Raw genomic sequence first — 25,997 nt, 5'->3', positions numbered from 1 at the left:
AAGATCTGTTTTTTTCAACTGTTATGTTGATGATAAAGGCTTTGCAAAAGGGTAGGTGTGATTGTCATCACTTGATATACGTGTAGAATGTCAATACTACGTTGGTGGCAAATAAAGACGCAAAACGTTCTTACTAAAAGTTGTTCAGTTGTCAATCCAAACTGTAGTTCCATGCAAAACTGGCAAGTAGAACAATAGATTAAACAAAAATTGTCCGTTAGCTAAATGATATCATACAGTTAAAGGCAGGCAAGCTAATTAAAATTAGCATGGTACGGTAAATTATTAACTTTCAAACAATGCGCAGGGAGCAATCCAGGCTGTTGTATACTTATTTACCTATATGATACTGAACAAATAATGAAGACAAACAACAGCACAAATGCGTTCATGTGAATGCCCTCTTCAGAGGTCCAGGACACTGGTAAAGTTAGCAAGAAATTGGCACATTGACTGGTGATATTTGTGGCTTGCAAACATGGAAACTCATTTATTGTATAATGATAAATTACTGTACTTGTGACAAAACTAGATTATATTTGGCATTTCTGAAATTACTTCACATTTGGTCTTTAAAGTATTGTCATTGAACATAAATACAGACTATGGGACATGCATAATAGCTGATATATTTACTGGGTTTGGACATTTGACATTTTTTTTCAACATTATGACTATACACCTACAGTTATACATAAAGATTGGGTTGTCCCCTAAATAGAGGTCCTGTCACTTTAAGCCGTGGGACGGACCGTGAACAACAAGCTTCAGTCTGTTACTCAACAAAGCTGCAGCCCATTGGAAATCTGATCTTCTTTCTAATAAGATCTCTCCAACGATTTTCTTTCCACAGAGACACAATTTGACTTACATTAAGGTAAGTTCCACTAAATTACTAAATAATAGTGAAATGCCCTACATTGAAATTGCATTTTTAAAATCTGAAATGATCTGACATGACAGTTCCGCCATAATATGCTCAAACTTAAGAAAATGCCCCAAATATTTGGATTGGTAAATCGTGTATGTATAAAGTAAAGCACAATTTAGCTGAATTGTCATGCCAGCCGTCATGTACATAGTACACCAGGGGTGGGCAAATAATTTTGTAAAGCGGTCCACATGAGAAACTGAAGTACTTGCTGAGAGCCAAGTGAACACTAATCTCACCTCTGAGTTTGTATGTAGAAAACAAATTTACAGTCATGTTGCATGGTTGAGGACCCAAACACGGTCAAGCGAGGTCAAGTACCCTGACTTATATATATATATATATATATATATATATATATATATATATATATATATATATATATATATATATATACATATATATATATATATATATATATAAACACTGTATTTTTCGGACTATAAGTCGTGTTTTTTTCATAGTTTGGGTGGGGGGGCGACATCTACTCAGGAGCGACTTATATGTGTAATTATTCACATTATTCTTGATCATTAACACATTACTGACTCACTAGTATAGTTGATCACTTCACATGTGATCCAGGGTGCTTGCTTATAGCACTGTGTTGGCTCATATGTTGAGCTCTTGTTTTGTGAAATAAAGAGACGGTTACCAAACCCACGTCTTGCCTGGTACTTTGGTAACGCTACAATATAGTAGTTATATATGTAGATCTGTGGAATAATTGGAGCCGCAACTGACGACGTCAGTGGCGCATGGAGTTCCGGAGTCAACAGCTGTTGTTTTTTTTTTGTTTTTGTTTTTTAAGTGACACAGCGTATGAAGATTCCAATGGATTTAATGATTTAGAGTGACACGGATGGTTTGTTAAAATTGTTGTTTATATTACATTTATTTGATATATCTTGTCTGACGTCAGCCGCGCACGTAGTTCCCGAGTAAACAGCGTTGTTTTTTTGAGTTTTTTTTTAAGTGACACAAGACGAAGATTCTGATGGATTTAATGATTTGTAGTGACACGGATGGTTCGATAAAATTGTTGTTTATATTATAGTTATTTGATATATAGTTTATATATCGTTATATAGGCCTGCGGAATAATTTGAACGGCAACTGACGACGAGTCCGACGTCAGCGGCGTGTCGCACACGTTGTTTACATAAAGGACGAAGAATTCGATCGATGGATTTAATGATTTGGAGTGACACGGATGGTTTGATAAAATTGTTGTTTGTATTGTGGATCAATTTGAACTGCAACTGACGACGAGTGCGACTTCAGCGGCGTGCTGCACACGCAGCGTTGTTTACATAAAGGACGAAGAATTCCATCAATAAATTCATTGATTTGGAGTGACACAGATGGTTTGATAAAATTGTTGTTTATATTATAGTTATTTGATATATAGTTTATATATCCTTATATGGGCCTGTGGAATAATTTGAACTGCAACTGACGACGAGTCCGACTTCAGCGGCGCGCCGCACACACGCAGCGTTGTTTACAGAAAGGAGAAGGAATTTAATCGATGGATTCAATGATTTGGAGTGACACAAATGGTTTGATAAACGTATTATATAGTATGTCATAGTTATTTGAATAACTGTAAATGTTACGTCAGGCCCGTTCTCAGCTCCTCGTTTCTGTTTATGTCACGTTAGCATACCGTATCGTTTAGTGTGTTTTTGCTGGTTCATGTCTGTACTTGGTGTTGGATTTTGTCAAATAAATTTCCCCCAAAATGCGACTTAAACTCCGGTGCAACGTATACAGGACTGTCTCAGAAAATTAAAATATTGTGATAAAGGTCTTTATTTTCTGTAATGCAATTAAAAACCAAAAATGTCATACATTCTGGATTCATTACAACCCAACTGAAATATTGCAAGCCTTTTATTATTTTAATATAACTGATTATGGCATACAGCTTAAGAAAACTCAAATATCCTATCTCAAAATATTAGAGTATCAAGAAAAAGTATACTAGTAGGGTATTCAACTAATCACTTGAATGGTCTAATTAACTCGAAACACCTGCAATAGTTTCCTGAGCCTTGAAAAACACTTGGTTCAGTAAACTAAATCACAAGTATGGGGAAGACTGCTGATCTGACTGCTGTCCAGAGGACCATTATTGACACTCTCCATTAGGAGGGTAAGACACAAAAAGAAATTTCTCAAAGAGCAAGCTGTTCACAGAGTGCAGTTTCAAAGCACATCCACAAAAAGTATTTTGGAAGAGGAAAATGTGGCAGGAAACGCTGCATAACCAAGAGAGATGACCGCAGCCTTAACAGCATTGTGAAGAAGAGCTGCTTCTAGAATTTGGAGAGCTTCAAAGACAGTGGACTGAAGCTGGAGTCTAGGTATCAAAAGCCACTGTTCACGGACGTGTCCGGAAAATAGGCTACAATAGCCTTATTCCCATGGTCAAGCCACTTCTGAACTCAAGACAACGGAAGAAACGTCTGACTTGGGCTACTGGACAGCACTGGACAGTTCCAGAGTGGTCCAAAGTCCTCTTTTCAGACGAAAGCAAGTTTTACATTTCATTTAGAAGTCAAGGTGCCAGAGTCTGGAGAAAGGCTGGAGAGAAGCAAAATCCAAGTTGCTTGAAATCCAGTGTGAAGTTCCCACAGTCAGCGATGGTTTGGGGAGCTTGTGTTGGTCCACTGTGTTTCATCAAGTCTAGAGTAAATGCAGATTTTAGAGCACTACATGCTTCCGTCTGCTGAAAAGCTCTATGGAGATGATGATTTCATTTTCCAGCATGATCTGGCACCTGCCCACAGTGCCAAAACCACCAGTAAATGGTGTACTGACCATGGCATTACTGTCCTCGATTGGCCTGCCAATTCCCCTGACCTGAACACCATAGAGTATTGAAGCATCCCGGGCATCCATAACACCTCAGCAATGCCACAGGCTGATTGCCTCCATGCCATGCCGCATTGATGCAGTAATCCGTGCAAAAGGATTCCCAACCAAGTACTGAGTGCATTTTGCTTTTGTTTTTGTTTTGCTGTTTTAAATCATTTTTACTTGGTCTGAGGAAATATTCAAATTTTTTGAGATAGGATTTTTGAGTTTTCTTAAGCTGTAAGCCCTACTCAGCAATATTAAAATAATAAAAGGCTTGCAATATTTCAGTTGATTTGTAATGAATCCAGAATGTATGACATAGTTGGCTTTTTTTAATTGCATTACAGAAAATAAAGAACTTCATCACAACATTGTAATTTTCTGAGACAGTTCTGTATATGTTTTTTTTCCCCTTTGTTGTGCATTTTATGGCTGATGCGACTTGTACTCCGGTGCGACTTATAGACCTTTCTGGAGTGTGATCCTCAGGAATGCCACTATTTGCCCTGAAACATCCTGATTCGAGAACCCTCAAATTATTAATTATCTCTCTGTTTTTCTCGACCAATGGCAGTATAATTTGCTTTTCGCCTAAATTTGTCTCTGGTGCGTTACATCAGGCCCTGAACACTATGTTGTAATTTCTGACTATCATGTTCCAAAACATGTTTATGTTCTTTTGGATTCCAATCTCCCCTTACGCTATGCCAATCTCCTTTGATAGCGGCCATCCATACTTGTTAGACCTCTATCCCATTAAAGTCAAAGTCAAAGTCAGCTTTATTGTCAATTTCTCCACATGCCAAAGACATACAAAGAAACCGAAATTTCGTTCCTCCCTATCCCACGGTGACAAGACATGGCTCACAACAGACAAACAAGTAAACAAGTATAACAACAGCATGCTGAATAAATAATGAATAAATAACACAATACATAAATAAATAAATAAATAAATAAATAAATAACTAAATAAATAAATAAATAAATAAATAAATAAATAAGAGGAGCAAAAAAGGAGCAAGTGCGCGTACAGCAGACATTCCAGAAAATAGCGCAACAGTGCCGCACGCTACGCAGAAGGGGGTAGCAAGTTCAGGTAAGATTAATTAAGGTAAGTATTAAGATGGTAAGATCTGAGATCCTCCATCTGTTGTAAAAATTCATCAACATCTATCTTGTGATATGTGACGCCTTCTACGTCTTTTTTCACATCTTCCTGAGTCCATGTTCTGTGAACCAAAATTGTGGAGCTACTTCACTCATGGGGTATACATTATACTCCCCTTCCTCCTTTGCTGTATCTGTCACAGGAGAAAACACTTTCCCCATGGTTTTTGAAAACTCCGAACCCTGCTTTCCTCTTCCCCTCGTGGCCTTCGAGGGGCCTTCTCTATTAATTTCAATAGCACCTACTTCACTTCCTATTTTTATTTTTTTTAATCGACATGTCGTCTTTGGGAAAATGACATCCAAATTTTGGTATCCTCATACCCATCTTTTTCCATTTTTTTGTGATTACCGTATTTTTCGGACTATAAGTCGCACCGGAGTATAAGTCGCACCAGCCACAAAATGCACAATAAAGGGAAAAAAACATACAGGACTGTCTCAGAAAATTTGAATATTGTTATAAAGTTCTTTATTTTCTATAATGCAATTAAAAAAAAACAAAAATGTCATACATTCTGGATTCATTACAAATCAAATGAAATATTGCAAGCCTTTTATTATTTTAATATTGCTGATTATGGCATACAGCTTAAGAAAACTCAAATATATCTCAAAATATTAGAATATTTCCTCAGACCAAGTAAAAAAAACATTTATAACAGCAAAACAAGATTCAAGATTCGATAATTTTTATTCACCATGTTTGAGCGTGCCAAACAAGGAATTTGACTTCGGTACATCACAGCCTCTGTTCAACATTTAGGTGACTAACCACACTCAGGACGTGTGAAAAATGACAAATATTCTCAAACATCCCCTGATCTTAAACTTGCAGGAGGGCAAGGAAAAACTCAAAACTCCAACTAGGGGAAATGAGAAACCTTGAGAAGAGACCACAGATGGGAGGATCCCTCTTCCAGGATGACCAGGCTGCAATGGTTGCAGAGAGGACACATAGTACAATAGTTTAGACAATTAAAAATAAAGGTGTGGAGAGCAGGATGTTATCGCACAGCAATGACTCTGAGACTCTAAGAGTGGTGTGAGTTCATCAGAGCGACAGCACATTGAAAATGTCCATTATTGCACTCAGTACTTGGTTGGGAATCCTTTTGCACGGATTACTGCATCAATGCGGCGTGGTATGGAGGCAATCAGCCTGTGGCATTACTGAGGTGTTATGAATACCTATGATGCTTCAATAGCGGCCTTTAGCTTATTTGCTTTGTTGGGTCTGGTGTCTTTCATCTACTTCTTCACAATACCCCGCAAATTCTCAATGGGATTCAGGTCAGGGGAATTGGCAGGCCAATCGAGGACAGTAATGCCATGGTCAGTACACCATTTACTGATGGTTTTGGAACTGTGGGCGGGCAGGTGCCAGATCATGCTGGAAAATGTAATCATCATCTCCATAGAGCTTTTCAGCAGACGGAAGCATGTAGTGCTCTAAAATCTCTTGGTGCACATCTGCATTTACTTGACTTGATGAAACACAGTGGCCCAACACCAGCAGCTGACATGGCTCCCCAAACCATCGCTGACTGACATATTCCAGGCGCAGGTGATTCCATCCATCCATCCATCCATCCATCCATCCATCCATCCATCCATCCATCCATCCATCCATCCATCCATCCATCCATCCATCCATCCATCCATCCATCCATCCATCCATCCATCCATCCATCCATCCATCCATCCATCCATCCATCCATCCATCCATCCATCCATCCATCCATCTTCTTCCGCTTATCCGGGGTTGGGTCGCGGGGGCAGCAGCTTTAGGAGGGACTCCCAGACTTCCCTCTCCCCAGCCACTTCATCCAGCTCAGCCCGGGGATCTCAAGGCGTTCCCAGGCCAGCTGAGAGACACAGTCCCTCCAGCGCGTCCTGGGTTGTCCCCGGGGTCTCCTACCGGTGGGACATGCCCAGAACACCTCCCCAGGGAGGCGTCCAGGATGCATCCAGATGAGATGCCCGAGCCACCTCATCTGGCTCCTCTCAACGTGGAGGAGTAGCGACTCGACTCCGAGTCCCTCCTGGATGACCGAGCTTCTCACCCTATCTCTAAGGGAGAGCCCAGACATCCTGCGGAGAAAACTCATTTTGGCCGCTTGTATCCATAGGTGAGGGTAGGAGTGTATATCGACCGATGAATTGAGGCAAAGCTCTCTCTTTACCACGACGGACCTGTACAGAGTCCGAATTACTGCTGACGCTGCACCGATCCGCCTGTCGATCTCGCGCTCCATCCTCCCCTCACTCGTAAACAAGACCCCAAGGTACTTAAACTCCTCCACTTGGGGCAGGATCTCATCCCCGATCCGGAGAGGGCATTCCACCCTTTTCCGACCGAGGACCATGGACTCAGATTTGGAGGTGCTGACCCTCATCCCGACTGCTTCACACTTGGCTGCGAAAGACTCCAGTGAGAGCTGGAGATCACAGCCTGAAGAAGCCAACAGCACCACATCGTCTGCAAAAAGCAGAGATGCGATGCTGAGGTCCCCAAACCGGACCCCCTCAAAGCCTCAGCTGCGCCTAGAAATTCTGTCCATAAAAATTATGAACAGAATCGGTGACAAAGGGCAGCCTTGGCGGAGTCCAACCCTCACTGGGAACGAATCCGACTTACTGCCGGAAATGCAGACCAAACTCTGGCATTGATGATACAGGGACTGAACCGTCCTTATCAGTTGGCTCGGCACCCCGTACTCCCGAAGCACCCTCTACAGAACCTCCCGAGGGACACGGTCGAACGACTTCTCCAAGTCCACAAAACACGTGGACTGGTTGGGCGAACTCACATGCACCCTCGAGGATCCTGCTGAGGGTGTAGAGCTGGTCCACCGTTCCACGGCCAGGACGAAAGCCACACTGCTCCTCCTGAATCCGAGGTTCGACCTCCCGACGGACCCTCCTCTACAGCATTCCTGAATAGACCTTACCAGGGAGGCTGAGGAGTGTAATTCCCCTGTAATTGGAACACGCCCTCCGGTCCCCCTTCTTAAAGAGGGGAACCACCACCCCAGTCTGCCAATCCAGAGGCACTGTGCCCGATGTCCACGCAATGTTGTAGAGGCGTGTAAGCTATGACAGCCCCACAACATCCAGAGCCTTTAAGAACTTCGGGCGGATCTCATCCACCCTCGGGGCCTTGCCACCGAGGAGTTTTTTAACTACCTCAGTGACTTCGACCCCAGAGATTGGATAGTTTGCCTCAGAATCTCCAGGTCCTGCTTCCACATTGGAAGGCAGGTAGATGGAATTGAGGAGGTCTTCGAAGTATTCTCCCCACCAACTCACAACGTCCCGAATCGAGGTCAGCAGCACGCCATCCCCACTGTAAACAGTGCTGCTTCCCCCTCCTGAGACGCCGGATGGTGGACCAGAATTTCCTCGAAGCCGTCCGGAAGTCATTCTCCATGGCCTCGCCAAACTCTTCCCACGCCCGGGTTTTTGCCTCAGCAACCAGGGCTGTGGACTCGGTCGGATTTTTGCACCGAGTCCGAGTCCGGCCTCTTGACCACCGAGTCCGAGTCCAAGTCCGAGTCCGGCTGTCCATTTTTTCTGTTAATTCATGTGACTGCTTAGTCTTTATTCAAGGCTAACACATGACTCTTTCTGGATGCCATGATTATCCGAGGGACAAAATAGCTAATTATATATGCAGAACGAACGCAACTGCTTTCACACTGGCTGGTTCGGCTTATATAGGATCCCTTGCTGAGAGCGCGGACGTAAAAGTGAGGCGACGTTCCAATCGGACGTCGGATCGATAAAATGTTTCCTGCCCTACCGGAGTTGTGCTAGTTCATAACGTAGATCACTCATGGCGTAGTCATAAATGTACAGTTGACAATTTAACCGATAGAAGTGATATATCAATCATCACATCAATGATATAAGCTGGGTGACATAATCGTCCTTGACATTGGTACATAATGTAAACATTAGCCTAAGTGCAACTCAACGTGGCCACATTGATCGTAAGCAGGGCTGTAGACAGTATTTTTGAGCCGTGCTTTGTCTGGCCCCTCACCTAGAACCCTTTTGCCATGGGTGACCCTACCAGGGGCATGAAGCCCCAGACAACATGGCTTAGGGGATCATTGGGACACGCAAACCCCTCCACCACGGTAAGGTGACGACTCACGGAGCAGTCAGATCAACAGTCTTCCCCATACTTGTGATTTAGTTTACTGAACCAAGCTGAGTGTTTTTCAAGGCTCACGAAACCCTTGCAGGTGTTTCGAGTTAATTTGACCATTCAAGTGATTAGTTGAATACCCTACTAGTATACTTTTTCATATTCTAATATTTTGATAGGATATATGAGTTGTCTTAAGCTGTATGCCATAATCAGCAATATTTAAATAAAAAAACGGCTTGAAATATTTCAGTTGATTTGCAATGAATCCAGAATATATGACATTTTTGTTTTTTTAATTGCATTACAGACAATAAAGAACTTTATTACAATATTCTAATTTTCTGAGACAGTCCTGTATATAAGTCGCAACGGAGTATAAGTCGCACTTTTGGGGCAAATTTATTTGACAAAATCCAACACCAAGAACAGATATGAACGAGCAACAACAGGCTAAACGATACGGTATGCTAACGTGACATAAACATAAACGAAGAGTTGAGAATGGGCCTGACGTAACATTAACAGTTATCCAAATAACTATAACATAAATAACACTTTTATCAAACCATCTGTGTCACTACAAATCATTAAATCCATCGATCGTCCTTTATGAAATCAACGCCGCATGTGCGCAGTGCCGCTGACGTCGGACTCGTCAGTTGCAGTTCAAATTATTCCACAGGCCCATATAACGATATATTAATGATATATCAAATAACTATTATATAAACTACAATATTATCAAACCATCTGTATCACTGCAAATTATAAAATCCATCGATCGTTCTTTATGGAATCAACGCCGCGTGTGCGCCGCGCCACTGATGTCGGACTCGTCTTGGATGAAGTTCAAATTATTCCACAGGCTCATATAACGATATATAAATTATAAATCAAATTCCTATTATATAAACAATAATTTTATCAAACCATCTCTGTCACTGCAAATCATTAAATCCATTGATCGTCCTTTATGTAAACAACACCGCGTGTGTGCTGCGCCGCTGACGTCGGACTCCTCAGTTGCAGTTCAAATGATTCCACAGGCCCATATAATTCTAAACAACAATTTTATCAAACAATCTACTACATGGAAATGGAAATTCTAGTCCATCAAGTTGCTTTCTACTTCCTCCTCCCTCCACCCCCACCGTCTGTTGTCTTCCGGGTTAGAGCAATGCTGGCGTCAGATCTGCTGACTGCCGCTTCTGTCCCGGACCGTGTCCGTTACTTGTTTTTCGTTTTCCCGTTTTCAGTGCACCCGTCTCCTTTTATTTTTCTCGTGTTGTCTTCCGTCCACCTCGCATCCCCGCAGCTCCGCTCTCACCTATCTGTTTCCTCTCCCTCGGACTACCAGCTACGTTAGCCAGCTAGCCAACAGCCAGCTGGCCAAAACCACCACCGGACCCTCCTGCCTCCCGACTCTGAGCCTGTGGCCGCCTGCTGTGGACTCGACGGCAGCTCTGGCCTGGCTCTCTGGCCTTCTGTCCGGCGTCCTCGGGGGACGGGCTCCACTCCCTGCGGGCTCGCCAACCGTGGCTCTGCTGTGTGCCGCCGTGGTGCGTTGGGGCCTGCTGTTTGAGCGGGTGCAGTCGAGGTCAACTGGCGTCACCACCTGGTCCACTGCTGCTTCCACACAAGGCTGGGATCCTTCGCCGTCGCTGCTACATCTGGACCGACACTTCCCCGATGGCTCACCCATCTTCTCTTTTTGGACTACCCCACCTCCCGTACTGCCAACCTCAACAACCTCCGCTCCCGCCCCTCCTGCTCCTCCATCCATCTACTTCGCACTGCTGACCGATGTCTTGTTATTAACTATATCCTATTGTCTCTCCCCCCCCCCCCCCCCGTACGTCCCCACCACCCTTTTTATTCCCTGTAAAGCGTCTTTGGGTCATTGACAAGCGCTATATAAATTAATTGAATTATTATTATTACAATCTGTCACTCCAAGTCATTAAATCCCGTGATCGAGTCCTTTGTCCTTTATGTAAACAACCGCCGCTGACGTCAGTTGCAGTTCAAATTGCAGTAATACCTTGCTACATTGCGGTTCGTTTATCGCGGTTTCACTACATCGCGGATTTTGAATTTTGAAAATTTGTGAATAATTTCACATATAAGTCGCTACTGAGTAAAAGTCGGCCCCCCACCCAAACTATGAAAAAAAAACGCGACTTATTGTCCGAAAAATACGGTATTTTTTCTTTTATTTCTTATCTTGGTCACCTCAGCAACTGGTTAATCAGTGCGGAGGGTCCCAGCTCATTGTTTTACAAGGGTGTGAAAAAAAGAAACTAGTGGAGCATTTTAGATGACTAACTAAGCAAGAATGTTTGCACACCATTTGGAAAGTTTCTGTAAGGGAACGGACAGTACAGCCAAGTGCGTAGCGACGGACTTTATTGGAGAAGGGGATGATGGGAACAGCGGGCGCTGGAGCGGCGATCGGGCTGGAGAGGACAAACGATTCTGCGGGGGTTCCAAGTAGTCAAGCGAGTCCGTATCTTCGGGACTGATGAGCAAAGCAGCATCAAGGGACAGACTGACACTCAGGTCTGCGCTGGCGGCGCTGATATAGTGCTGTCCATGAGCCCGTGGCAGGTGACGGCGATTCCATTGACAGGGGGGCGTGGTCCTGTCGCCGGTGGCACCAGCACGTGACAGAACCCCCCCCCACAAGGGACGGCTCCCGACGTCCCCAGGAACCAAAAACAAAACAAAAAAAAAAACAAAAAAGGAAGGCAATTCCCCGGGCGACCAGGTGGGGGGGTCAGCACACCGCCGAAACGTCCGACACCTCGCCAGACGCAGGATCGACGGACGCGGGAGCAGAAAACCCCGGTACCGGCGGGCAAGACCTCCCCTCGTCGGACCCGGTTGGTCCGGATGGCAGCGATGGAACTCCGTGATGAGCGAACGGTCGAGTATCCAGCGGCTCGGAACCCAGGAGCGGTGCGCGTCGTCATAACCCTCCCAGTCCACGAGGTATTGGAGACCACGACCGCGCCGCCGCGATCGGAGCAGGGAGCGGACAGCGTAAGCCGGGCCCCCCTCAACGAGCTGGGGCGCTGGCGGCGGAACGGGCGCCGGCGCCAACGCGCTCTCATGGATGGGCCGCACACGGGACACGTGGAACGTGGGGTGAACCTTCATGGACTTCAACGGTCCAACAAAGCGGGGCGCCAGTTTGCGGGATCCTGCTCGCAGCGGCAAATCCCGCGTCGAGAGCCACACACGCTGCCCCACTCTGTACTCAGGAGCCGGTGTCCGGTGCTTGTTCGCCTGGCGGGCGTAGCCTGAAACAGAGCGGAGAAGAGTGACCCGGGCCCTCGCCCAGGCGCGATGACAACGGCGGACACAAGCCTGGGCCGACGGGCACGCCGCACCACGCTCCTGGTGGGCGAACAAGGGTGGCTGGTACCCGAAGACGCAGTGGAAAGGCGAAAGTCCAGTAGCCGAGCTGGGGAGGGAATTGTGAGCGTACTCTACCCAGGGAAGCTGTTGGTCCCACCCGCGCTGGTCCCCGGCGGCCATGCATCGGAGAGACCTGCCCAGTTCCTGGTTCAGGCGCTCCGCTTGACCGTTGGACTGAGGGTGAAACCCCGAGGAGAGGCTGGCCGTGGCGCCGAGGAGTCGGCAAAACTCCGTCCAGAAGGTGGAAGCGAATTGAGGTCCTCGGTCTGACACGATGTCTTGTGGGAGACCGTGGTGGCGAAACACCTCCCACACCATGATGGACGCCGTCTGCTTTGCAGATGGGAGCTTAGGCAGAGGGATGAAATGCGTCATTTTGCTAAAACGGTCCACCACCGTGAGGACCACCGTGTTTCCCTCAGAGGGGGGGAGGCCCGTGACAAAGTCGATCGACAGGTGAGACCAGGGACGCTGGGGGACCGGCAAGGGTTGAAGCAGCCCGGCCGGAGGACGAGTAGACGTCTTGTAGCGGTTACAAATTGAGCAGGCTCTGACGTAATCGCTGGTGTCCACTTGCCAGGTGGGCCACCAGAAACGCTGTGCCACCACTTACCTCGTGCGTGCCGCGCCGGGATGACAGGCCAGGCGTGAGTCGTGCGCCCATTGCAGCACGGACGACCGCAGACCTTCAGGGACGAACAGGCGACCCTCCGGGCAGTTGCTGGGGCCGGGTTGATCGCGTGATGCGGCTTCCACTTGGCGTTCGATCTCCCATGTAAGAGCCGCCACCCGAACTGAGCTCGGGAGGATAGTGGGAGGCGGACCCTGTCCCTCCTCCCCCCCAGGAAACAAACGCGACAGGGCGTCCGCCTTCGCGTTACGGGAACCCGGTCTATAGGAAAGAGAGAACTCAAACCGGTCAAAGAACAGAGCCCACCGTGCTTGTCTTGCGTTCAGCCTCTTGGCCGATCGCAGATACTCCAAGTTGCGGTGGTCGGTCCAGACGATGAACGGAGTGGTGGCGCCCTCCAGCCAATGCCGCCACTCCTCCAAGGCCAACTTGACGGCGAGGAGCTCCCGATTCCCGATGTCATAGTTTCGTTCCGAGGCCGACAGACGGCGAGAAAAGAAGGCGCACGGGTGGAGGCGATCGTCTTGGCGGCTACGTTGAGACAGCACCGCCCCGACACCCACGTTCGAGGCGTCCACCTCGACCACGAACTGTCTGTCGGGATCGGGAACCCTGAGGATGGGAGCGGATGTGAACCTCCTCTTAAGCTCCTGAAATGCCCGTTCTGCCCGTTCCGTCCATTTGTACGGGGAGGCGGGGCTGGTAAGGGAGGTGAGGGGCGGGGCCACCGTGCTGTATCCACGGATAAAACGGCGATAAAAGTTCGCGAACCCTAAGAACTGTTGCAGTCGCTTGCGTGTTTCAGGAACAGGCCATGACGTGACCGCTTGCACCTTCCCAGGGTCCATCTCGATGGATCCCTCACGCACCACATAGCCGAGGAATTTGACAGAGGAGGCGTGGAACTCGCACTTCTCCGCCTTCACGTAGAGCGAATTCTCAAGGAGACGGCGCAGCACCGCCCGTACATGCTTGATGTGCTCAGGGAGCGAGCGGGAGAAAATGAGGATGTCGTCTAAATAAACGAACACGAATTTGTCCAGCATGTCTCGTAGCACGTCGTTAATCAGTGACTGGAAAACCGCTGGGGCGTTGGTGAGCCCAAACGGAACCACCAAGTACTCGTAGTGTCCGCTCGGGGTGTTGAAAGCCGTCTTCCACTCGTCTCCCTCCCGGATGCGGATCAGGTGGTAGGCGTTGCGAAGATCCAGCTTGGTGAAAATGGTGGCTCCCTGAAGGCTCTCGAAGGCGGAAGACAGAAGAGGCAGAGGGTATCGGTTCTTCACAGTGATCTCGTTTAGTCCCCGGTAGTCGATACACGGGCGTAGCGTGCCCTCCTTCTTCTTCACGAAGAAGAACCCCGCTCCCGCAGGTGAAGAGGACGGTCGTATGATACCGGCTGCCAGGGACTCCCGGATGTATTCCTCCATAGCCCGGCGCTCAGGAGCGGACAGGGAGTAGACGCGTCCTTTGGGAGGGAAGGTGCCGGGTAACAGCTCGATAGCGCAGTCGTAGGACCGGTGTGGAGGAAGAGAAGTGGCCCTGGCTTTACTAAAAACCTCCTTGAGCTCGTGATAAAACGCTGGGACATTGGGGATGTCGGGACTGTACCTCGGCGGGGCTCTGCTGAGTGGGCTGGTGGCCGCCTTCAGGCACGCCTGATGGCAGCGTTCGCTCCACTGCCGAACAACCCCCACCTCCCAGTCCAGCACCGGGTTGTGCTGCCGCAACCAAGGGTGCCCCAGTATGAGCTGCTGTCCTGGGAGGGAAAGAAGAAAAAACTGGATGGTCTCGTGGTGATTGCCTGAGAGCAGTAACTTAATTGGTTCCGTCACGAAAGCCACCTCGCCGATCAGACGGCCATCAATGGCACGTGCGGGAATAGACGGGCTCAGAGGGAGGAAGCCGACACCCCTCTTGCGTGCCAGGCTAATGTCCATGATGTTCCCCTCCGCGCCGGAATCCACCAAGGCCGCCACGTTCTGGTCGCCCGCCGCGAGCTGGACGCGTGCCTGTAGCGTGAGCGTGCTGGGGCTGGGAGAGCCGGTGCTGGTCGAGCTCACGCGGATCCCCCGACGCCGCGTGAGCTCCGGCCTCTTTAACGGGCACCCCGCTACCCGATGGCCCCCCTCCCCACAGTAAAAACACAAGCCCAGTGAGGGGCGTCGACGGTGCTCCTCCGAGGGAACCCGAGCCCCTCCCAGATCCATGGGCTCGGCGGGTGGTGTGGTTGGCGGGTCCCCAGCAGACGGAGGAATGTGACCACACGGGTTTCGCGGGGACCTCCTCTCCCGATCGCGCCGCCGCGTCTGGATCCGCCGGTCTACTCGGGCCGCCAAGTCCATCGCGCCCCTCAGGGTTCGCGGGCGATCGTACGCAACCAGTCCATCTTTCATGTACTCAGCGAGTCCGTTTAGGAAGGTGCTAACGAGCGCCGGCGTGTTCCATCCGCTGCTGCCGGCCAACGTCTGGAACTTAAGGGCGTACTCTGCGACCGATCGGCTACCTTGACGCAGCGTCGCCAGTTCCTCGGCGGCGTCCTCGGCGGCGGATCCCAGGTCGAACAGGCGGAGCAATTCCTCCGCGAAGGCGTCGAAGGAATCGCAAGCCGGGGCCATCCTTTCATATTCGGCCAGGCCCCACAGCCGTGCCTCGCCCGTGAGGTGGGTTAGGACGAACCCGACCTTGGCTGATTCCGACGAAAACGTGATTGGCTGGAGGCTGAACATTATGCGGCAGTTCGTCACGAATGCCCTCACGTGCTTGGGATCGCTGTTAAACTTCTCGATGTTGCCAAGGCGGGGCTCCGGGACGTCCACGAGCGTCCTGGCCTCGGCAGACGAGCGGTGCGGGGGTACCGTGACAGCCGGGGACGCAGCCACCGACAGTCTCTGGAGGGCTTGGGCCATCTCCTGCTGCTGTAGCTGTTGCTGCTGACCAACCTTGATCAGGTGCCGGATGTCGGCAGATAGGCTGCTGACGGCGGTCTCGGCTCGCTCCAGTCGACTCAATGCCGTCTCGTCGTTCGCTGGCTGCATAGCGTTGGTCAGTCTGTACTGTAAGGGAACGGACAGTACAGCCAAGTGCGTAGCAACGGACTTTATTGGAGAAGGGGATGATGGGAACAGCGGGCGCTGGAGCGGCGATCGGGCTGGAGAGGACAAACGATTCTGCGGGGGTTCCAAGTAGTCAAGCGAGTCCGTATCTTCGGGACTGATGAGCAAAGCAGCATCAAGGGACAGACTGACACTCAGGTCTGCGCTGGCGGCGCTGATATAGTGCTGTCCATGAGCCCGTGGCAGGTGACGGCGATTCCATTGACAGGGGGGCGTGGTCCTGTCGCCGGTGGCACCAGCACGTGACAGTTTCAACAACTGGATGGTTTAAACAAAATTAATAATTTTAGTCTACATTCCAACATAATCGTACGATCAAGATAATTTGTCAACGCTAACACCAGGATAATTTAACTCAACAATTTTCCAATCGTTACATGGTAGCGCTTGTTTAAGATCCTTTTTGTTTAACTTTTTGCTTGTTGATTTACTCTTATTTTGGCCCATCTTGAAGTCAGTGATTCAACCTAGGGTGACTATACTAACTTCTACCTGAACAGGATGACAATTAAACTCCTCTTGAGGTAATTTCCAAGCTTCTACCACAGAATGGCGGGAAATTCTTGCCTCTGCTTCCTCAAGCAGTTGTCACTTCACTGTGCCTGTTGTTAGAGATTTGCTCACTCCAACTTATTTTGCAAGAACCACATGGGAGACAGGCGAGTTCTTTTAGACACCTGCAGGTGGAGAGTTCACTCGTTGAAGGAATGAAGTCTAAAAGCTCTCCCAACTGCAAGGACATATTTATTAAGAGAAAGAGTGGGGGTAAGAGTAGACTGAATAGGAAGCCCTTGTGCTCTAGTCAAAACATATCAGGGGATGTTTTACGACCTTGTGTAGGATGAGACAAGGTAGGTTATTTATTACCGGTTGCATTCCAACATAATCATACGATAAGGATAATTTGAAAAACCCTAACATCTCCCTCCTGTTTTATCATATGATTATGCCACCGCAAACAACAAAGACAAGTCAAAAAAAAAAAAAACCACACATATATATGTATAGGGCGGCTCGGTGGCGCACTGGGTAGCACGTCCGCCTCACAGTTAGGAGGGTGCGGGTTCGATTCCACCTCCGGCCCTCCCTGTGTGGAGTTTGCATGTTCTCCCCGGGCCCGCGTGGGTTTTCTCCGGGCACTCCGGTTTCCTCCCACATTCCAAAAACATGCTTGGTAGGCCGATTGAAGACTCCAAATTGTCCCTAGGTGTGAGTGTGAGTGCGATTGGTTGTCTGTCTCTGTGTGCCCTGCGATTGGCTGGCAACCAGTTCAGGGTGTCCCCCGCCTACTGCCCGATGACGGCTGGGATAGGCTCCAGCACGCCCGCGACCCCCGTGGGGACTGAGCGGTTCAGAAAATGGATGGATGGATATATATGTATAATGAAGAAAGAAGAATAGTAAAAATAAAAAACAACAAACAATGATAGCAACACTTTCTAGTGAAGATGAGGCATTACCTTGATACCCCAGATCAAACTTATTGTGTAAGCGAAAAACCTGCTGGCCAGATGTCATTAGCAGGAAAATTCTTACACGGCCCCTTTGCCACAGGCGACCAGAATGCTATCAATAAAAAAATAAAAAGAAAAACACAGAAACAGTACATCATTGTATCCATCACTTGCGAAGCATTTTCGATGGTCAAATCATCAAGTTTCTGTAAAACATGCTCAACAGAACAGCATCTACGCAATCCACGCTTCATTATCGTCATCACATCCGTCATCTCTAAGAAGTTGTTTATGAACTTGGGCTACAGTAGAGGACACAAACTTCGACACAGCAGACTTCAAACATGGGATGACGCAGGACGTAAACAAGCACAACACCAACCAGCACAACAAGCACAGGAGACAGCAATTTCAAAAGCAGTTGCCACCAGTTGCCAGAGAATAGCCACGAAAAGAAATCAAACTGATGTGGGACCTTGTCATTAGACATGGCCTGCTGTAAGTTCTTCAGTGAATTCATGGCGTCGTTGATGTGGGTGTCATTTTCTCCTGGTATGTATGTGCAACAGGAAGTCCCAATGATGTGGCACACACCACCTTGTGCTGCCGTCAACAAGTCCAGAACCATCCTGTTTTGCAAGACCATCAGTCTAATAGCCTGAATCTCTCTATTTTGTTCATCGTTGATTTGCAGTGAGAGATTCACAAAGGATAGAAAACGATAGTTCAGTGTCTCGATGAAGAGCGATAGTTTCCCAACCCCAATCTGAGGAAAGAGCGCAAGGACAACTTTGTCTCCGACGGACCATACTTTATGGTCGTCTGGAACGTTTGCACCCCAGACAGGGTCATGAGGGTCGAAGGTTGCAACTGCCCTGCGTCGACGTCCAGAAGAGTTGTGTGCTTCTGTCAGCTGATGATGTCGTATCCTGTAGGTGTGGTCTGTCACCCACACTGGTGCACACACTCCTGTCCAGTTGGCGGGCAGCATCGGATAAACCTTGGATGTAACGTGTAATTCACTCCAGCTGGTCTCTCTGTGTAGGCCACTTGTGGTATTGTTCATCCTCTAACAGTCACATTGAGATTTGCCCAGAATAGCTGATCACAGGCATTGTCTGCAAGTCCAGGGCGGTAAGGGTCAGCATCTTTGACTGTGACAGCACGGTGTTGATATCCAACTCCTGGATGCCGTGTCCCTGTAAAACAATGCTCTAGACTTTCTTGCTACGTTTCACACAATAATAATGATGAGTAAATCATCAGATACCTCTCGTGCATACACCCCAACAAACGTTAAGTAGATGTGAGATAACTTTCATGAAGTCTACTTAACTAAACATTGAGTAAATATGGGATAACTTAAAAACTGTCCCGGTCAACAACAATTCGTAAATAGAAACTACAAGGCATAATAGATAAAGAACTCTTTAGCTAGACAAAGAACAAAGGTGTTCTGTTCATAAATAGTGAGGGCCTCTCACAGATAAGACAAGGAAGGGAATATAAGAACTCCCTAAAACCTGGCAGATGTGTTGGCCTTGAGCGAAGGTATGAGACCTCCGGTTCAGGCCGGCCAGCGCTTCTACAAAACTAATTATCCTGACATTTCCCCACTGTTTATCACGTATTTGCTCAAATTCACACATCACCGTAAACAACCCCTTTTCTCGTCGTCGGATCACATTCATGAGGACAAATATGTTTACACCAAAGGATAAATGTTGTGATGTCATCATTCAGAATCCCATGGATCTTCGAAAAGTCTGGTAACACAGATGCAGGAATTTTGCCATCAACATCATCATGTTGCCGCTCAGACATTAGGTATATCTGAGCAATCTCGTCCTCCATGGGCGATATTACTGTAGTGGCGAGACAATTAAACAGAGCACGAAGACACGGTATGCAACATCCATACAAGGTGAGCATAGCAGCAACACTGCTGATGGTAAAATTGAGGACACAATGGCGTTATACTTCCCAAAAGCATTCATCCACTTGTAGTGCTCTTTCATCCGCGTTTTGAGGGATCGCAGGCCTGCAATCCGTCAGGCTCCCATCAGGGGCGGTGTTGTTGGGGATGAAGGCGCAGCATTGTTCTCCAAACATTGCGCAGACGCCTCCTTTCTCAGACAACAACATATCATGAGCATTGTGGTTCTGGATTGACATTAGGAAAGGCGTGGCTAGCTGTTTATGCACTGCCTCGAGCCCTGCTTGTGTCCGTTTGCCCAATTTCTGCATGTTGTAATGGATGTAATTTATCCTGTCTACGTTCTTGTTTATCGTTCACCAGCAGCAAATGGAGGACTCCCATCCCGCTGCAATTTGGTCATTTAATTCTTATTAATCAGGAACTCCTCTAGGGACTCCAATTGAATCAATTTCGGTCAAATCATCGTCGCCTCTCAAATTTAAAGATATTTTGGTTTTTACCAGCTTTTTTTCCAGATCTTGGCATGTTGATGTATATACAATTTCGCTTGACTACATTCTCTGAAAGCAATGGCTTCTTTTTTTTCTTTTTTCTCTCAATGGATATTATATAGACTGCTCTGTCACACACTTCACAATCCAGTAGACGTGACAGATTTCACACAATCTTTGGTCAATGGCAACGGTACAACAGAAATAATCGGTCGCAAATCCATACATATGACATATTCAATTGTTTTTTTCTCTTTGCAGCTTGTTTTGCCATAAGCAATCAATTGTTTCTTTTTTCAGTTACTCTTATAGTTAGTTACCTGAAACAAATTATCCACATTCATTCTAGATATTCATCCCATTCTTTAACATCTACAGAGGTTATTGACAAAGTACACATATAAACATCATACTTTCATGGCAGTCCAGATCCGACACAGCAGATCATCCTGCAAAGGTCAAATTGATCTTTTAAATTGGAGGCATTCAGTGTTTTTGTTTTTGTTGAAACAAGCTCTACAAAAAAAATTGTTTTGTTTTGAAAATGTTTTGAATATGAATCAAATCCATATGTTGTATAAAGCTGACTGACCTGCCCCACTATCCCTCCTCTTGAGCCATGTGACACGCACCATGGCTCAATATTGCTCACCATTAGCATAGGTTCTTTGGTGGGGTAGGTCATTTATAGATGCCATTCTCTAATCTTGCCCCTCTTTTCGTCCATAATTGAATTTCACTCTATGGACTTTGTCGCTGCACATCTTTAAAAATGTTTCAGTGATCTAATCTGCTTCTTGTGTGTATAAAATTTGAAGTGTCTTTTGCGCTGCAGCTTTGTGGTTCTGTCTGCAAGCTTGTTACCTCTTGACACCTTATCAGTCTCGTGTGTGTGTACTGCACACGTGCACATAGCTACTTTTCGTGGCAATTGGACTGTTTTGACAACTAGTTTAGCAAGTAAATGGATGCCCTGCCCGAATGGGGAGTGTCTCAGCTAGCAAATGATTAGACATTTTCACTTTCTTGTAGTTTCTTTAGTTACTTTTCAATCGTTTTCTCATTGTTTATCACAAGAATCTTAGAAATTTGAATACGAATCAAAACGTATGTTTTATTTTACTCAATTGTATGATTTAGAGAATCCATATGTAGTAAAGTGTTGTATTACTACATATGATTTCATCATCTTTTAATTTGACTTTCTTTCCAAAACGCTTCTTAATTTCTCAGTTCACACATCTTCTACATGTGTTACTGGTTCTCCAGTTTTTTCTCTAGTTAACTATCAATCCAAAAGCTACGTTTTCTTTTTAGCATTCAACCTGCTCAAAATCACTCTTTCATCAAAGTCGCTCTACTAATTTTCTATAGTAGTCGCCAACGACTTCAACCATTCAACCTTTCATTCAGGCAATCATTCATCAATGCTCATCATATGCATCTCATACAGTCTCCAAAAAGGAGTCTTCTTATCACATTGGTCCCATTTCATCCAAGCTCACCACACAACATTCATATATCATTTTCAACTCAAGTTTCCTGGTAGAACAATCCACCAATTCAAAAAAAAAACGTAACTAAAACAAACAACTGGCAAATTAATCTGAATTTTTTCTTTGTTTTTAAATTTGAAGAACTCAATCTCTCAGATTTAGCTTGCATTTAGAATTTTGCATAATCTTATAACACAACCAATCAATTATTCCTATTAAATGTAGCATTGGAAAATCTTAAATTCACAATTTAGCTTCTCCCAATTCCTGAAAGCATGTTCTGTTGTTTTGTTAACTCCGAATTTCTCATGAGGGCTTGACACTAACATGCACTAGTGTGGATTAGTTTCTGCTCGCAAACAGATTCCTCTCTTTTTCTTTCATTTTTATCTGTCAAAATTGTTTCTGTTCTGCGGTGTAAATTGAATAGACAACAGTCTAGCAAATTTCTTTATACTAAAAGTTTAGCCAATCTTCATCAACTTAACACATACTTACACACATGTACAGCTCTCGCGTGCGGAAGGTAGGTCTCAGCAACAATGATTCGTCACAGGCTGGCCATTTCCCGTGGTCGATCATGAGCTGGTCCCTCCCATGCACACGAGGACAGCACATTCTAATTTTATTTATTTATCTTCTAGAAGCAAGTTGCATTTCTTTACCACTTGATTTGCATATTTTAACTTCAGTGTAACACAATTTGATCCCTATTCATTTGTAATTGGGCCTACAAACAGCATTGTCATACTTCTTGTGTGGACAGGGGCTCTAACAATCTAAAACGATTTTTGATAACCTGACAATGACATGTTTTGCTGTCATATGGGAGAGGTTTCAGATCTTTTAAATTTCGATACATGATTTGCATAGGACCGGAAACTCCTCTTGCCCCTTGCTTGAACCGTGGCTTGAGCTGCGGCCTTGCACCTGCTCACAGGGGCTTTATTGTCTCCTGGTCTGACAAACACTTGTGACCGCATCCGTTTTCATCTTTCTAGCTTTTGTCTCTTGAATTCGTTCTCATCTCTTTGTGAAGATTTCACCCACACTCTAGCACTTCTACCACTTCTTCCACATTTCAAATTTCCTTGTACTCCATACATTTTCTTCCACTTCAGCATGTATTGCATACAATTAAGAAATCTACTTGCCATGAACTTCTCGTTTTAAAGAAGAGCAGAGCAAGAGATTTACCGTTCTTATTTCCCATCTTAATTTTAGTAGTTTAAGGTTTTACAATTTTTTTTCAATTTTTTTTCTTTGAGGATCCTCAATGCAGGTTTAAATTGACCTTTCAACAGATTACTAGCCTGTTTTATTGCCGTGGATCAACGCTAGAACTGCTTTTTAGTCAATTTATCCTACCAGTCACACACTCAATCACACAAACTCCAGCGCTTTTTTAGGCCTATCCAGGGATGGGTGTAAAACCCTCCCAAACAGCTTTGGAAAAACGGACAAAAGAAAAAATCTACGCCCTTCTTCAATTAAGAAAAAGAAGCTCTGTTTTTCTTAGCCCGTTTCTTCCACTGGGACTTGAACCCAAGCTATTCTTTGGCTTGGAAAAACATACAAGGAAAAATCTACGCCCTTCTTTGATTAACAAAAAGGAAGCTCTGTGTTTCTTAGCACGTTCCTTCCACTGGGACTCTAACCCAAGCCAGATCCCTCAGCTCGGAAGAACAGACAAAGAAGAGTCTACGCACCTCTTCGATGAACAAAAAAGAAGCTCTGCTTTTCTTAACTTGTTCATTCCACTGGGACTTGAACCCAAGCTGGCTCTCGTGCACCTCTACATTTTACGCGTTTCACAACAACACAATCACACAACTTCAGGCCTTTAACTTACTTGTCCCCTGGTTCGTTGCACTGCCGGGTCCCGTCAATCCACCTCTGTCAGACGAAGGCAGACCTAAGATGCTGGCCCAGCGAAGAATTCTCTTCCCAGGACTTTCTCCTCCAGGTCCTCTTAATGGACGCTGGCTTGTCGACAATGCAGCACGTCCTTCTTCGTCAGACAGATAGCGGGTATGAGGGGTCCTGGGTTTCGGCACCAAAATGTTAGAGATTTGCTCACTCCAACTTATTTTGCAAGAACCACACGGGAGACAGGCAAGTTCTTTTAGACACCTGCAGGTGGAGAGTTCACTCATTGAAGGAATGAAGTCTAAAAGCTCTCCCAACTGCAAGGACATATTTATTAAGAGAAAGAGTGGGGGTAAGAGTAGACTGAATAGGAAGCCCTTGTGCTCTAGTCAAAACATATCAGGGGATGTTTTACGACCTTATGTAGGATGAGAGAAGGTAGGTTATTTATTACCGGTTGCATTCCAACATAATCATACGATAAGGATAATTTGAAAAACCCTAACACCTGTCACGTCTCGTCCCCAACTGCTCCATTATGTGTCTGTTGTCTTGGTTTCTGTCTGTGTGCTCGCCCCTCCCCTCCTGTGTGCCCATGATCAGTGTGATTGTTCCCACCTGCCTCTCGTTACCTGTCGTGTATAAAAGTCCTGTCTGCCCCTCTCTCCCGGTCGGATCATTGGTTTTGGTTTTGGTATTGGTTTTGGTTTTGGTTGCTGTCGTTCGGTGTTGGCGTACTGTCTTGATGCCGTCATGTCCTGCTGTCTTCTTGTTTCACGTCCCGGTCAGTCAAGTTATTGTTTAAGTCATGTCAGTTTACCGAGTCTGTATTTTGAGTTGCTTCAATAAACCCTGGTCCAAGCTGCACTTGGTCGTCCTGCTCCATGTGCTCCACAACCGATCCTGACAACACCTGTTCCAATGAGATAGCTAATCTCCATTCACTCTTTTATTCACACACACAGTTTGCGGTCTTTAAGTGCGCACAGGACGCCACCGCCCTCCCAGTTTTTTAGTATAGCCTACTCTGTTTCTCTACTCTTGATAGGAACTAGTATTCTCAAGGTTTTCACAGAGTTTAAGTGTACCAAACACAGGACACCGTCGCCCTTTCCACGGAGTTTAAGTGTATTAATTAAACATGACACCGTCACCCTTCCAGTTCCAATAGACTACTCTGTGTCTCTTTACTTGATAGGGACTAGAATTGTCAAGTTTTTACCCACGGAGTTTAAGCACGTGCAGGACACCGTCACCCTCTCTCTCTCACTTGCGTGGGCAAAACACACACACATACACACACCGTATGTGCGTGCTCACTCACTCACCGAAGACGTCTTCTCTCCCTCGGTCTCCCTCAGTTCCCTGACACGAAGTCTAGACCAGTCCCGTAAAGGGTATACTCGCCGTGGCCACGGTCTTTCCTGGTTGTCGCCTCCGCCTCTGGGAACATCAGGTATCTTGCGATCCGGCTCGAAAGACCAATTATGTTAGGTTTCTTTCCTAAAAAACACACTAATATTGAAGAGAGAAGACGTTTCCAATTTCTTGCAAGGAGAATTGGAGAGCTGTATGGTTATCTCACAATTCTAATCAGCTCTCCTATCCACCCCACTTTTATTCATTTTGAGGTCCCTGATAACATTAGAGGCGGGGGCCCTAAGCAGGGTAGGAAATAAGCAAAATCAGCATCTTGGCCTCCGCCCTTTACTTTTTACATGTATTTCTTGCACAGTCATCGCATGAAGACATTAGCAGATAAGCTCTTTTGCACGTCATTTCATCATATCATCTAAAAGCAGAAAGATCGTCTCCGTTGGTTTCCTCATATTGAGATCAGCTGGGCCCAAGCAGAGGCAAAAAGTTTCGGCTCCTCTGCTTCTGTTTGTTATTCACAACACACTTTCCACAGCGATCACAAATGCATAATAACACATAATAAACAATAATGAAATATTATTCTGACAGGAGCCATGATACAGTGTCTGTGTGGTACTTTCCACATGGGTTTAAACCAGACATGGGCAAACTACGGCCCGCGGGCCACATCCGGGCTCATTTTCCCTGCAATGACTGCATTTCCCCAGTAGATGGGGAACTGCCCGCCCACGCATTTACTACCGGAAGCCGTGTCAGAAAGCTCGGTTCACACTCACAAGTGCGTGTATGTACTCAGTGGTATGGACACGACGCACTCCGCGCTCTATTTCTATCAGTGCCGAATTTAGAGTGTGGGCTGTGACGTCACCATTCTCGTAATTCGCGCGCTGAGCTTTCAGATACAGTTTTGGGCTAAAGCCACCCACAAAACTTCCCCTGGAATGCTTCCATTAAAATAAGTGGCCCAAGGAAAAGAAAGGTAGTCATTGAGTGCCGAGTGTTAAAAAAAATCAATCCGTCACAGATCTAGGTTAACGGACCAACACCTCGGCTCTATCCTAAGAATTGCCACAACA

The 25,997-nt window shown here is 46.4% G+C and overlaps 1 protein-coding gene across 8 annotated transcripts in view; it reads left to right on the top strand.

The window, feature by feature from the left end:
* The first annotated feature begins 412 nt into the window (after positions 1–412).
* The window catches only part of LOC125972235 (aldehyde dehydrogenase family 3 member A2), a 131,745-nt gene continuing 106,160 nt past the window's right edge, over positions 413–25,997 (top strand). For 4 of the 8 annotated variants that reach the window (XM_049725822.2, XM_049725820.2, XM_049725823.2 and 1 more), the window contains exon 1: positions 729–877. The gene's annotated coding sequence lies outside the window, so the exon portion shown is untranslated. Of the gene's footprint in view, positions 878–24,902; positions 24,998–25,997 lie in introns of all 8 variants that reach the window. The other 4 variants (XM_049725819.2, XM_049725818.2, XM_049725817.2 and 1 more) reach the window with 3 other exon arrangements.

The sequence above is a fragment of the Syngnathus scovelli genome, chromosome 7 (genome assembly GCF_024217435.2).
Source record: "Syngnathus scovelli strain Florida chromosome 7, RoL_Ssco_1.2, whole genome shotgun sequence".
NCBI lineage: Eukaryota > Metazoa > Chordata > Actinopteri > Syngnathiformes > Syngnathidae > Syngnathus > Syngnathus scovelli.
Note: the sequence above shows the minus strand (reverse complement) of the source record. Positions and strands in the feature narration are given on the sequence as shown.